The sequence below is a fragment of the Daucus carota genome, chromosome 4 (genome assembly GCF_001625215.2).
Source record: "Daucus carota subsp. sativus chromosome 4, DH1 v3.0, whole genome shotgun sequence".
NCBI lineage: Eukaryota > Viridiplantae > Streptophyta > Magnoliopsida > Apiales > Apiaceae > Daucus > Daucus carota.
Genome location: NC_030384.2, coordinates 28,313,022 through 28,326,622, shown reverse-complemented (window position 1 = coordinate 28,326,622; position 13,601 = coordinate 28,313,022). Strand labels below are relative to the sequence as shown.

General features: G+C 32.7%; 1 long non-coding RNA gene across 1 annotated transcript; it reads right to left on the bottom strand.

The window, feature by feature from the left end:
- Window positions 1-3,751: 3,751 nt before the first annotated feature.
- On the bottom strand, window positions 3,752-7,306 carry LOC108218157 (uncharacterized). Its single transcript, XR_001806300.2, has 3 exons — window positions 7,126-7,306; window positions 6,824-6,965; window positions 3,752-6,167 (listed from the first exon to the last, which is right to left on the bottom strand). It is a non-coding gene; the product is annotated as an uncharacterized LOC108218157 (long non-coding RNA).
- Window positions 7,307-13,601: the final 6,295 nt, after the last annotated feature.

The window sequence follows — 13,601 nt, the reverse complement described above, 5'->3', positions numbered from 1 at the left end:
GCCTCCTTGCAAGGGGGCTATATTCTGTCCGAACCATTTTTTGCAAAAAGCCGGAAGTCAATAGCCTTCTTCACCAGTAGCATTGGATAATCTCCGTAAATTTTATCTGTTATGACCTGTTGACTAGTAACAAATGTGTCGTGTATTTTCACGGAGAGAGTTCATATTGTGTGAAGGTACCTGATGACAGCTGACATCTTACAAAATCTTGAAAGCTTTAGAAGCTTTAGAAAAATTGGCTGGCCAAGAAAATTTTGAAGTGCCGCATGCTGGAGAGAATAACCGGCCTGTTGAAGACCAAGAATGATCCAAAGCACAGGGATAAGCTCGTGATTGCTGAATTTTTCAAGAGTCTAAGCTTGTCAGATATACGCGGGGTGTATTGAAATTGGATTTTAAACATTGACGCTACATAATGTAGTGTTTCACCGGGTGTATTGAAATTGGACTTTAAAGAATATTTTTTTTCATTCATGAAATTCGAGAGTATTCAATTTGGATTTTAAAAAATGTATTAGGATCTTGAGTTATTCATTTGGGATTTTAAATTATACTACAAAATCTGGTGGTATTCAATTATGATTTTAAATAATGCTTTAAAATTGATGGTATTCAATTGGCATCATTTAAAATCCATTAAAATCTATTGGTATTCAATTGGTATGTGTTTAAAATCCATTAAATTAAGAATCCGCACAAAATCAAAATCAGATAAAATTCATTAAAATCCATATTATAGAAACAATTCATTAAAATTTCAGTTCAATACAACCCCTTGATATGGCATCCCAGAATGTAATATTCAAGACATTTCAACTTTAAATTATAATATTGAGGACCTCTTCTCCCCGTTGCAAGACTAATTACATTTTTCGATTTAATTGTCTACACAAACAATTTTATACGGTGCAGTACAACAGATATTCTCTAAGGTATAGGTGTATAATTGGTAATCACACATTTTTTGCTTTCATTAGTGGTACTCTTATACATTTGATTTTTCACATATAATATTTTATATTAATAAACTATAGTAGATTTGATCCTTAATTAAATACTTTCCAATTTATCTCCTTTTTTATTCCTAACTTCTTTTCTTCAACTCTTCTTCCTTGAATTCCCACGCAAATCAATCTTTATATTTATTTGCTAATCCCAAACTTTTATAATCTTTTGATGAATCACCCTTTCATTTCCAAGTTTTCTTTTCTCATCCTATTAATATATTTATATAAATATATTTATTAGTCTAACAACCGTGAATTTTGAGTATGTTTGTCTATTAGCTAATATTTGATTTATTGAATAAGTCATGCCAAACTTTAATATTAATTAAATTCAGCCAAGTGCATGTAGCGTTTAAAGACATTATATTATTAAATGTTATTATTATTAAAGATGAGTAAAAGCAACTCATGCAAATATCTATTATTACATCATTGTAGACCAACATCTTAGTGATTCATTGTTTTAAATCCAACGTTAATATGTTTAGAAGCTACATATTAGATATACAATATTGTAAAATATACGATGGTTATTTTCTTTTGGAGCAGTTAAAGCAGCAACTACAATCAAGGGCATCAGTTATGTTTTGTGTTTCATATATAAGTAATGCTACATACCCCAAATACTATTTCATATTTTTTAAGGGCATCAGTTATGTTTTGTGTTTCATATATAAGTAATGCTACATACCCCAAATACTATTTCATATTTTTTCTCCTGGCAGACATATGACTAGTTTTAATTGGGTGATTTATGTGCATACAAAGAGATCTATTATTATTGATGTGAGTGGAATCAATCATACATTGTCAACTAGATTTCTGAGAAAATTTGGGAACACATTTTAGGGTAAATAGCATTTTGCTTCATATCGATATATATCACTCTATTTCTTGCAATTGTTTAGCACATGTCCTTTTTTATCACTAGACATATATCGTTCTTCTTCTCCATCTTCAAGTCAACAAACTCCATCGTGTTACACCTTCATAATTGATCTAGTTAACCCAAAAAAAATTATCCAAAACATAATCAGACATGTATTTGTTTTCAAACTATGCTCCACTAAGATTCAATTTTAGTTTATCAAAATTAGACCTAATTATTAAGTTCAAGCATAATCTGATGCAGCTTATATGGACAGAGTATATGGATAGAGTGAAAATGTCAAAAACTGAAGAAGATAAGAACAAAGATATGTTCTACAACCAACCTCTAAACATGACTGAAGTCGGTGAAAAAAAGTGTGTTAGAGCTTTGATGTACAAGCTGATAATCCCCAATGCAGTGCTCTTTAAAGTGATAGGCTCGACATGTAATTGTCGATTGTTTAGAGAGATATGTGGGATAAATATGTGATAATGCTACTATATGATTATAGTTGCTCAATTGACGGTCCTAGAACAATGTGTACGAGATTGTATTAAACTAGAAAACAAAAACTAATTCATTATTTTTCTAACCCAATGATAGAGTTTTTGGTCTAGAAGGTCTACAAAAAACATTGTATTACACTAAGCCGAACTCAGGTAACATGATAAATTAAGGGGGCATTTGGTTTGCTTTAGAGAAACAGAATGAAATGTAGAAAGGGAAACGTGAAGAAATGAAAAAAATGATCCTGAATTATTTTACCTGTTTGGTTTTGATCAAGAAACGGAATGAAAAATTATATGACAAATTTTAAATCTGTTTTTCACAATGTTATATAATTTTAAAAGATTCAAATATATTATGTTTATAATAATATAATTTATTTATATTTTAAAAATAATATATTTTACATTTAAAAATTATAGGAATTTTTTTAATAAAAAAATATAAATTACATCGTTTTTCTAATTTACAACAACTAAATTAATTTTCTATATTCAAAAATATTTAACATATTATTTCTATCTTTTTAACGATTTCATACATAAATCATAAATGAAAAGTGAAAATAATAAGAAAGGTAAAGGACATACCTACTAGGGGTGGGGGAATGGGTAAGGAGTGATATTGGGTAAACCCAATACTAAAAAAGGTAAAAGAGAATGACATTTTTAATGAAACAAGCACTTAGGAATCACTCTAATTGTTTCCCTTTCCCTTTCTCAATCAGCGCAAACCAAACGGCCCCTACACAGAATGATTATCGATAGCTGAAAATTGAAATAGGATAATACCAAAGATTTATGGCGCAATTATTATATCAAGGGCAATAATAAACAAATCGGGAAAAACAAAATTATCGTGAAATGAGCAATTATAGTTATACATGTCTAAATAAATAGAGAGATAATAACATCAACAAATACACACACATTGGGTCTAAATTTGGGACGTTTTATTTCGGATATTAAGTTTTATTGTCTAAACTTCCGGAGATATTTTCATGTCTTTCGATTAGATAATAAGTTTTTAAAATGAAAAAAACTCCTTGGAGTATTGGTATATCTCGATACGAGCAAGTGTATATCGGTAAAAAAAGAAAACAAATACACACACCTTGTTAAGAGCATCCACGATGGGAAGCCCACTTCTCTTTTAATTTTTGTTCATTTATGTGCCATCTAGGCAAGAAGTGGTTTTTACAAATAAAAGCATTTGCTTTAAACATACAGTCTGCACGAATACGAACGGACCAGGGACACCATAGAGGTCCTGGCCACTTTTTTACCAACTGCTCCAATGCTGCAAAGTTAATAATCAAAGACTCATGTCCTTTTTATGTGTGGATCGAGAAGGGAGTTAGTCCCCCATTGCACGTGCTCTAATGCTCTGTCTTATATTGTTCTTAAGAAAATTATAAGCATATTTAATTAGAACTCTTTCCAAAGGCTTATGCCTTTTCCTGCGATCACTTCATTGTCTTTCACAAAATACACAACTCAAACGTACCATGCCTTCCCGATTACCTCCGTCATCTCTGTGTCATGTGGTACCTCCTCTAAGTCTCTCTCAGTTGCTTGATTTTCTATTTAATCTTCCTCGATTCGCACATAAATGTAATCATTAGCCGCCTCATTACTTTGTAGGTGATTTTGGTTACTTTTGTTGATTAAAAATTCTTCTTGCACGTATGCTTTTAATCTTTCTACCAAAAGTCATTCAAATGGTTCCTCTTCATTGCGTATATCAGTTTATCATTTTATCCATATCTCATGATGCAACGGAACATATTCAGTTCTGAATAGAACATTGCAATGCCAGGGATTCGACAAACGTTTGTGTTAGGTGCAATATCTTTCAACCTTTCAGTAGAAATGATGTGTTCCAACTCATCATAATACTTTCTTCAGTACACATCATTCCATGTGTACATTCTTGCCGATAAAATTGTAGAAAATACTAGCCTTAGGTATCCTCCCTTTGTACCTGTAACTTATGTGTGGCAGTGAGTAAGTTGTGTTAACTTTTTTGCTCCACGTTGATCGCCAGTTTTATCATCCGTGGTAGAAATTAATCAAGCTTCGAACAAATGACCGAAGGTAACAATAGCAATTTATCTATTCTCATTATAACCAATTATAATCAAAGCTTATTATGTATACATCACAGTTGTTTTAAAACAGAGACAAGTAAAATCTAAATCAAAATTTATAACATCATGAATATATTTTTTTTGAGTAATAAAATCACACACTTTTCAAACAGACACACACATTTATATTTGAATATGTAATACTTATACTAACGAATGAAACTTTGTTCCTCAGATATGATGGTGTGGATATCAGTTGCAATTATATTTGCCTTGTTCATGGTCCAAAGATTTGGAACCGACAAAGTTGGCTACACCTTTGCATCCATCCTTTTCATCATCTGGTTTATATTCATTGCATTCACTGGCCTGTATAATTTCATCTAGCACGATCCTTCTGTAATTAAAGCCCTAAATCCTATCTACATCTTATATTATCTCAAATGAGAAAAAAAACTGGCTTGGGTTTCCCTTGGAGGCACTGTTCTCTCCATAACAGGTGGTGATTGATTCCAGATTCCTAATTCCAATGCAGATGAGAAAATATTGCATCTTTTATATTTTTTGACAATTAATTTTAAAAATGAAGATGCTGAGGTACTATTTGTTGATGTGTAGTTGGACATTTTACTCTACTTTCGATACAGTTAAGTACTTGTTATGTCATTTATCCGGCCATTGTACTACAATACATGGGCCAATCATCTTACCTTCGAAAGCACAAAATGGATGCAGTGAATGCCTTCTACAAAGCTATAGCAAGATACAATTTAAACTGAAATTACCAGGCACAACTTTGTAGAAGACATTCCCTACATCCGTTTTGTGCTTTGGGAGGTAATAAGATTAGCTCATGTATTGCAGTACAATGGCCCGAACAATGATAGACACTGACTTAATTGTATTGAAAGTACACTCTAATGTCGAACATCATCAAATAGCACCTCAACACCTTCAATTTGCAAAATTAATGGTCAAAAAACATAAAAATACAATATTTTCTCTCCTGCTATAGAATCGGGAATCTGGAATCAATCACCGAACAATGCCCCCAAGGGAAACTCAAGTCAGTTTTTTTTATCTCTTTTAAATAATAATATAAGACGTGGATCGGATTTAGAGTTTTAATTATAGAAGTATCGTGATTGATGAAGTTATACAGGCGAACACAATGAATAAAAATCAAATAGAAAGGATGGGTACGAAGGTGAAGCCAATTTTGTGTGTTCCAAATCTTTGGACCATGAACAAGACAACTAGAACTGCAATTGATATCCACACTATCATATCTGAGGAACATAGTTGCACTATTTAGTATAAGTATAAGATATCAAAATATATTTGCCTGCGTGTGTTGAAGGAAAAGTGTGAGGCTTTATTACTCAAAAAAATATATATCGATGATGTTATAAATTTTGATTTAGATTTTACGTGTCTCTGTTTTAAAATAGACGTGCTACATACATAGTGGGTTTTGATTAGAATGGGTTAGAATCAGCATAGATAAATTGTCATTGTTACCTTTGGCTCGAAGCTTCCGTAATTCCCCCACGACTGATAAAACCGGCGATCAGGTAGCAGAAAAGTTAACACAACTTACTTATTGTCACACATGTAATATCTTATCCTTAAACTTGAACATCCAAACCCGTGACAATTTGAGTGAATCGTCCAACTCACTAGAGTAAATACCCTGAAAATAAATATCAGCATGTAATATATTAATCTCTGCGTGGACCAGTGATTATATTTGAGATTCCAAGAACTAATAGAGGAATGATGAAATTATGGTGTAATACAATTTAACTGTATATATTTATGGTGCCAAGCTCTAACAGAGAAGTGACCATGCATTAGCATAAAACAATTATTCGTACAGCATTTACCAGTGGTATGAACTTCAATCCTCGTAAGTAAACTAGGAAGAACCAAAACCCTAAATACCTAATTTAAATGTACAGATAGCATGTGATTATAGTTTTAAAGTATCAAAGATACCAAGACCTGCGATAAAGCTGTATCCTTTGGACATACATGTACATAGGATGGAGATATTCAAAAGAACTTAGATCTAATTATAATCTGAACTATAAAATACCGGTGATTTAGTTATGTGTTGCCATATTGGAAGAAACTTCCTAATGCGCTCAGAAATTTTAGGAATATTTTTTTGGTGGAGTCAAAACTAAGAACTTCATATCAAGATAGACCGTTTTTTTAAGTTTTACTCAGATACCCTTATGACCAAAACACCAAAGCCAATTGACATTTCCATCGTTTCCTTGCATACATGTATACAACAAATTTTATTGTTCAAAAAATTACATCACATTAGATTCCTATACTTACCTGGGGATTGCGATTCTGAAAGTGTGCTACGGAAACCAGATTGTCGAGAACAGCTGGGGTGCTATCTTGCAGAGCAGTGATTCACACAGGCACGATATCAGGTAAGAATTCCGCATGCTTCAATCCAACATCACTGACAATCCTGCATTTGAAGAGTAGTGGATAAAGCAGCCAAACCTACAAACTAATAATTAGACAGGCTCGGTTTCTTTATACCAAAACTGTTATATCACAAGGGCATTCCAAAATGAATTAGGAATAATTATTCGATAAAACACACTCTATAACAAACTAAAACATACACAGGCTCGTGCTAAGCTGAGAACATCAGTTCTCCGATAAAACCAAAACACCACAACATTACGAGCACGTTCTAAAATGACATAACTCGAAGCCTAGTTTTAGCTAGAGATTTATAAAGCTCTCATGGGAATAAAAGCGGTTGGATGATAGCAGGTGGGGAGAAGCTGAAGGCGAAAGATAACAGAGTGAAGGAGACAGCTAAAGGTGATATGTATCAACTTGAATGAGACAACTGAACAATAACTGCACATATATCGCCTTTGGCAGTATTGGCCAACTACTATAACATGCTTTTCAAAGTGTTTCCTGAAAACCACACTTTTGATATGTTTCAGAAAAGAATGGGAGTATTTTTTGTTGTGATTCATAAGAGAACACACTCTTAATGTGTTCAGAAAAGAACACACTTTTACTGTGTTAAAAAAAATAAAATACTTTTGCTGTTTTTTTAGAAAACTAAACACTTTTGCTATGTTTCTGAAAATTAGCAACTTACTGTGTCTATGTCTACGTTTTATTTATAATTTGTGTGGATTTCTGATTTTGTGTTCTTGAAGTTGTATACACCGGCAAGTGTGATTGAGACTATAGCTTTATTGCGAGACTATAGCACCTGCAATTTTATACCAATTGAGATTTTGTCATTGTTTTTAGGGAATTTAGTGGAAATACGTTTCTGAACAAACAATTTACAAAATTACGGTCCATAAAGTTTCAGTGTATTTTTACTTTTTTGAAGTTATACTATTTCATTTTTACGACTTGCTTTGTACTTTCCTTTTTCTCAGAAGTCTTGTGGAGTATACACCAAATCACGTCACACTCCTTTTTCTTTTCGCATCTTCATCTTCATCCGAACTCTTGGATTCCTCCTCATTTTCATCTGGCAACGCTCCGTGGGGGCGGATCTAGGAAGAAGCATGGGACACGTGCCCCCCTAAATTTTACTTTTATTTTACATTTTTTTCACCATTCTAAATTTTGCAAAATTATATAAGTGCCCCGATAAAATTTAAAATATATAGGTGTTTTCCGAAAATTTGCTTGGTGCCCCCCAAAGTTTAAATCCTAGATCCGCCGCCCTGGCTCCGCCGTCAATCGTGTCCGGGAATATCATCGTCGGGCCATACTTTCACGCCGTATTCCCAAATTGAGGTCGTTAGTATATACTTTGAATAGGTGGAGTTAGTGGTGAAGGAGTGTGGTTGTTAAATATTTTTAATTGATTTCGGGTTGTTTTTAGTTGATTTTGTGGTTACTTTTAAAAAATTATTTTATTACTCAGATTGAAAGACGTTTTAGGGAATAGTACTTTTATTAAAATTTTCTTATAAAGTCATGTAAGATAAACTTAGAAATTTTTAAATATTTTTTCACATGACTATAATTTTTATATCTTAACGTCCGTATTATTGGATCGTTGAAAATATTATTACAAAAATTTATTTTGTTAATCGGGAACAAATCTCATTTAAGGGAGTAATGCTTTTAATGGATATTTCTAATAAAGTCATTCAAGATAAATTTAAAAAATTTTAATTATTTTTTCACATGACTAAAATCAATATGTTTTAATATCCATATGGTTAAATTTTCCAAAAAAAATAATTTCAAAAAGTTATTTAGTTAACCAAGAATGAATCTCGTAAAACACTAGTATCTTTAATAGATTTTCTTTATAAAGTCATGCAAGATAAATTCAGAGATTTTTAATTATTTTTTCACATGAAATATTAATATATCTTAACATCTGTAAAGCTGGATTGTCAAAGAAATTATTTCAAAATTTTATTTTATTAATGACGGAGGAATCTCGTTTCAGGTAGAACTTTTACATGATTTTCAATTATTTCTTCATATGACTAAAATCAATAGGTATCATCATCCATACGACAGTTGGATTTTCACAAAAATCATTTTAATATTAACTTAATACAAAATTAGACTAGTTTGACCAAGTAGCAATTTTGGTAATTGACCATTAAAATATCATACAAGTATAATTTATTTGTTTTTAATTTTTTTTATAATACTAAAATCAATAAAATTTGATAGAGATTGTTTTAAGGAAAATGCATTGATTTTATTAAATTTGACGAAACATTTTTGGTGAAATATATTCTTGATAGAATTCAGTCGAATTTAGCCGCTATCGAATATAATCTATGGCATTTAGCCATTTTTTAGTGAAGGAGAAAGAAATGTGTGGACAAGAAGCGAGGTTGAAAGATAAGACGTCACTAGGTTTAAAAGCAACCACCTAGGGTTAAAAATAGGGCGGGTTCGGGGGCTGGGACTTTATTTCCCAGCCCCGCCCCATGTATATTATTCCTGCCCCGTCCCGCCCCACTCCCCGCGGGGATTTATTTTTAATTCCCATCCCCGCCCCACTGGGGATTTAATATAATTTCGCTCCGCCCCGCCCCACTGCTATAATATTATTCTTTAAATAATTACTTTAGAATTTAGTAATTTTTTATTCAGAATTTAATTAAAATATACGAGACATGTATATTAAAAGCAAAAAATTAAATATAATAGAAATTAAAGAGACATGTTATGCATTTAAAATTATAGTTTTGTGTATTATAAAATAATAATATTAAATACAATAAATATATTATATTAAATAAAATTATTTATTTATATTAAATATATTCGGCGGAGCGGGGAATCCCCGCGGGGATTCTACAAATACCATACTTGCCCCATATTTTGGCGGGGCAGAAAATCAATCCCCGTCACTATCCCATTCCCCATATTAGCGGGGCGGATCTGCCCCATTCGGGGCGGGTTCCACCTGAGTTATGTGGTCGCTTTTATACATTCCACCAACAGTGGTGGCTGTTAAAAATTCCACGATTGGCCTTCTCTTTTTTATCTGGATTGCAGGCTCAATTTTAGCGGTAATTTTCCCGCCCACTGGACAAAGAATAAAAGCGATTGCGGATACGAGAAAGTCGCTTTTAACCCTAAAAAATGACCGTCTATAAATGCCATCGATTTCGACGCTTTTATTGGCTAGACAACAAAAATATCATTTAATTTTAAAAGCGACCAATTTCGGTGGAATTTATACAAGGTCGCTTTCGTTTGATCGCTTTAACTATCTTAAAAGCGATCATACATGATAACCAAAGAATTCGAATATAGATATTTGGATTTATTCGAGTCCAAATTCGAGTTTAGATCTTACATATATATTCAGTCCAAGTCAATTTTTCGTGAAACGAGGATCTCGACGACATATTGGAGTCATTTGATTTACCATGTGATATATCATTGCAATGAGAAACCGATAAACAATAATTTGATTTACGATGTGATATATCATTGGAAGGAGAACCGATAAGAAAATGATATGAGGTAAGATATCATTATCTGATGCCAAAACCTAATGATACACCATTATCTGATGGCATACATTTGTTACTCCGTTTCCTTAGGGTATGGTATGGCGATCCTGAAGACCATCTTTACCATTGCTCTGTTTCAAGGCTTTGAAAAAACTTGCGAGCCACCAAAGATTTAAGTCTTCATGCATGAAGAGTAGGGATGGCAACGAGTTGGAAGGTTCGGACATTTGTGATATTCGAACCCGAACCCGAAAATTTTCACCAAACCCGAACCCGATCCGAACCCGTTTGGATTTGAAAAACAAAACCCGAACCCGATCCAACGAATTTCGGATTGGGTTCGGGTTTTATCCAAACCCGAATCTCCCCTCTAGCTTCGACCTCGCACCAACAACAACAATCGATCATACGAACGATTAGACATACCTACTCTTACCTTCAAGCTAATTAAATTAAAAAGGATGATAAATCCCCACCCAGCATCTTTGCGCTCGCGTCCTCGCGGCCCCAAACCCTAATCTCCTTTTCTGAAAGACGGTATGCACGTGACTGTCTGTGAGTCATGAGCTCATGGGTTACTAGTAGTAACTTACTGCTTACTAGTATATACTACTACATTTAATAATTTTGTATAATATATAATATTAAATAATAACTGTAAATTGGAATTATACGTATTTATATATATCTTGAACCAAAAAATTATAAATAATATATATAATATACGGTTTTTCTAGTGTGTGGCCATGGGCATACACTAAGCACTAAAATTCATTAGTTTGGGTGATTTTGATTGGATCCTACATCCTTATAATGGTGGACCCCCTGCAAATTCACCAACTACACCAATTAAAATCCACCAAACTTATAGAATTTGGTGCTGAGAATGTGCTCATGGGAACACATTAGACAAACCCTATAATATATAGTTTATAATTATATTATTCGGATTTTTTTGGGTTTCGGGTTTGGATCAGGTTCGGATCGGGGTTCGATACGGAATACCTAATATCCAAATCCAAATCCAAACTCATTCGGGTTTAAAAATCAAATCCAAATCCCTAATGAAGAGAATAGTAACCGGTGTGCTTGGAAGTTGGAGCCAAGAATGAAGCCGAGCGGAGGGAGAAGAGCATACAAATAAACATAAATTACCTGAAACGTGTGGTGCCTAATCAAGAATGATACGACTTGTCATTCCTGCTGAAAATTAGAATAATCGATCTTCATGCTGAGAAACATGGCCAAGAGTAGACCGGAGCACAAGGAGAAGCTAGAGCTTGCCAAAAGTTATATTTATGGACTCAACGAAGAGAAAGAAATTATAAGAATTATTATGTCTCTTGAGTGATTGTGTTACTGTGATTTTATTAAACAATGTGCAATCTTTCATTCTGTCTTTGGTGGTACTTGCTTTCCTCGATCCTATGGTTCTGAAGGGATTTTTGGAGAACACAAACAAGGGTGGAATCACACAGAGTACCGGAGAAATCAACTTCTTTTTTGAACTCATAATCTTTACAAGTTAAATTTTGTAGTTTTGTCTGACAACAGTACACAAAGTGTTCAGTAATTTAAAATTTGTATTACGATTTCGCTACAGCCTACGAGTAGTAGCCGAATAAAATTTCCGCTAGAAAGTGTATTATTCAGGTTCACCGAATGTATTAAATTTAAGTTAATTTTGTAGTTCTCAAATAATAATTTTTGATAATTAATTCTTCCTAGTCAACGGACGTGGAATTTCTGTGTGTAACCAATTCTATCCCTATCTGGAATAAAGGCAGAATATTTGTAAAAATCTTATTGCTTTATTTATGCAGTACATCTTACTCAATACTCAATTCTTAGTCCTGTGTGGTGATCACTGGTTTGCATCATGATCGTAAATGTCTCTAATATAGTGTTATTTACTATCAAGTTACAACCTAGCTCAGAAGCAATCTTTATTATAACCTCAGCTCTAAAGGACATATGCCGGAAACCCTCCAACTGAATGCCTTTAGTACATATCTTTATTACAGAAAAAGATATGCTGGAAACCCTCCAACTGATTTTTGATAGATGACATGGTTCTCCATGGCATTGAAATGGCTACCTCTTCGAAAAATGCCATGGAACCATTTTCTTCAAAATTTTCCATAATAGTTTCAAATAACTTGGTTTCTTTAAAGCTCCATTTATCTATTGTATATGCCTCATTTTCATTATTATGTGGAGTGATTTCCTTAGAGTAGAGTTTGTCCATCACTTTGCTTTCTTGCTAAGGAGATGTTATATATGCATCTGAACAAATTAGTGGGTTTTCAACAAAATCAATTAATAATAATATCGCTGACACATGACGGACTTAGGATATTATAAATATCGGTGAAGTATGATGAATGTAGGGATAATATAAATTATTTTCACCAAGAACTGATGTACGTGGATAATATAAAATATTTTCATCCATGTTATCTTCATACTATTATAAATTATTTTTTAATGTCATCACTTATTATATAAAATAAGGTTTTTTTAGTCATGTACACATGTCTACCTGTAAATTGTTATTTTTTGGAATGGGAGCATAGATTTACTGCCCTTGTACATATTTAATTTGCAAATTTTGAATACAAATAATGGTTTAATTTAATTTATTAATAATATAACTTCTTTAATATATCACATATTATATATAAAGAAACAATATTCAATTACATCAATATTACACATCACTTGTATTATAAATTAAAGGTACATATAAATAAACATATATATCTTATGAACATATATAATGAAATATGGTTTATCATGATTGTAAATGTCTCTGATATGGTGTTATTTACTATCAAGTTATAACCTCAGAAGCCATCTTTGTTATAACCTCAGCTTTAAAGGACATATGCTGGAAACCCTCCAACTCAATGCCTTTAGTACATATCTTTATTACACTCTCATGATCCAGGAAATTAGACAAAGGACACAAACAGGTTCACAAAGTACACACATGCGCATATACATAATACATTCACTATGTTGAAATCTTAAAAGTTGCTGCATCCACATAGAACAACGCAGGTTTTATTAGTTATGATGAACATAATCATAATTAAGCTGCTTGATTCGCGAGATGA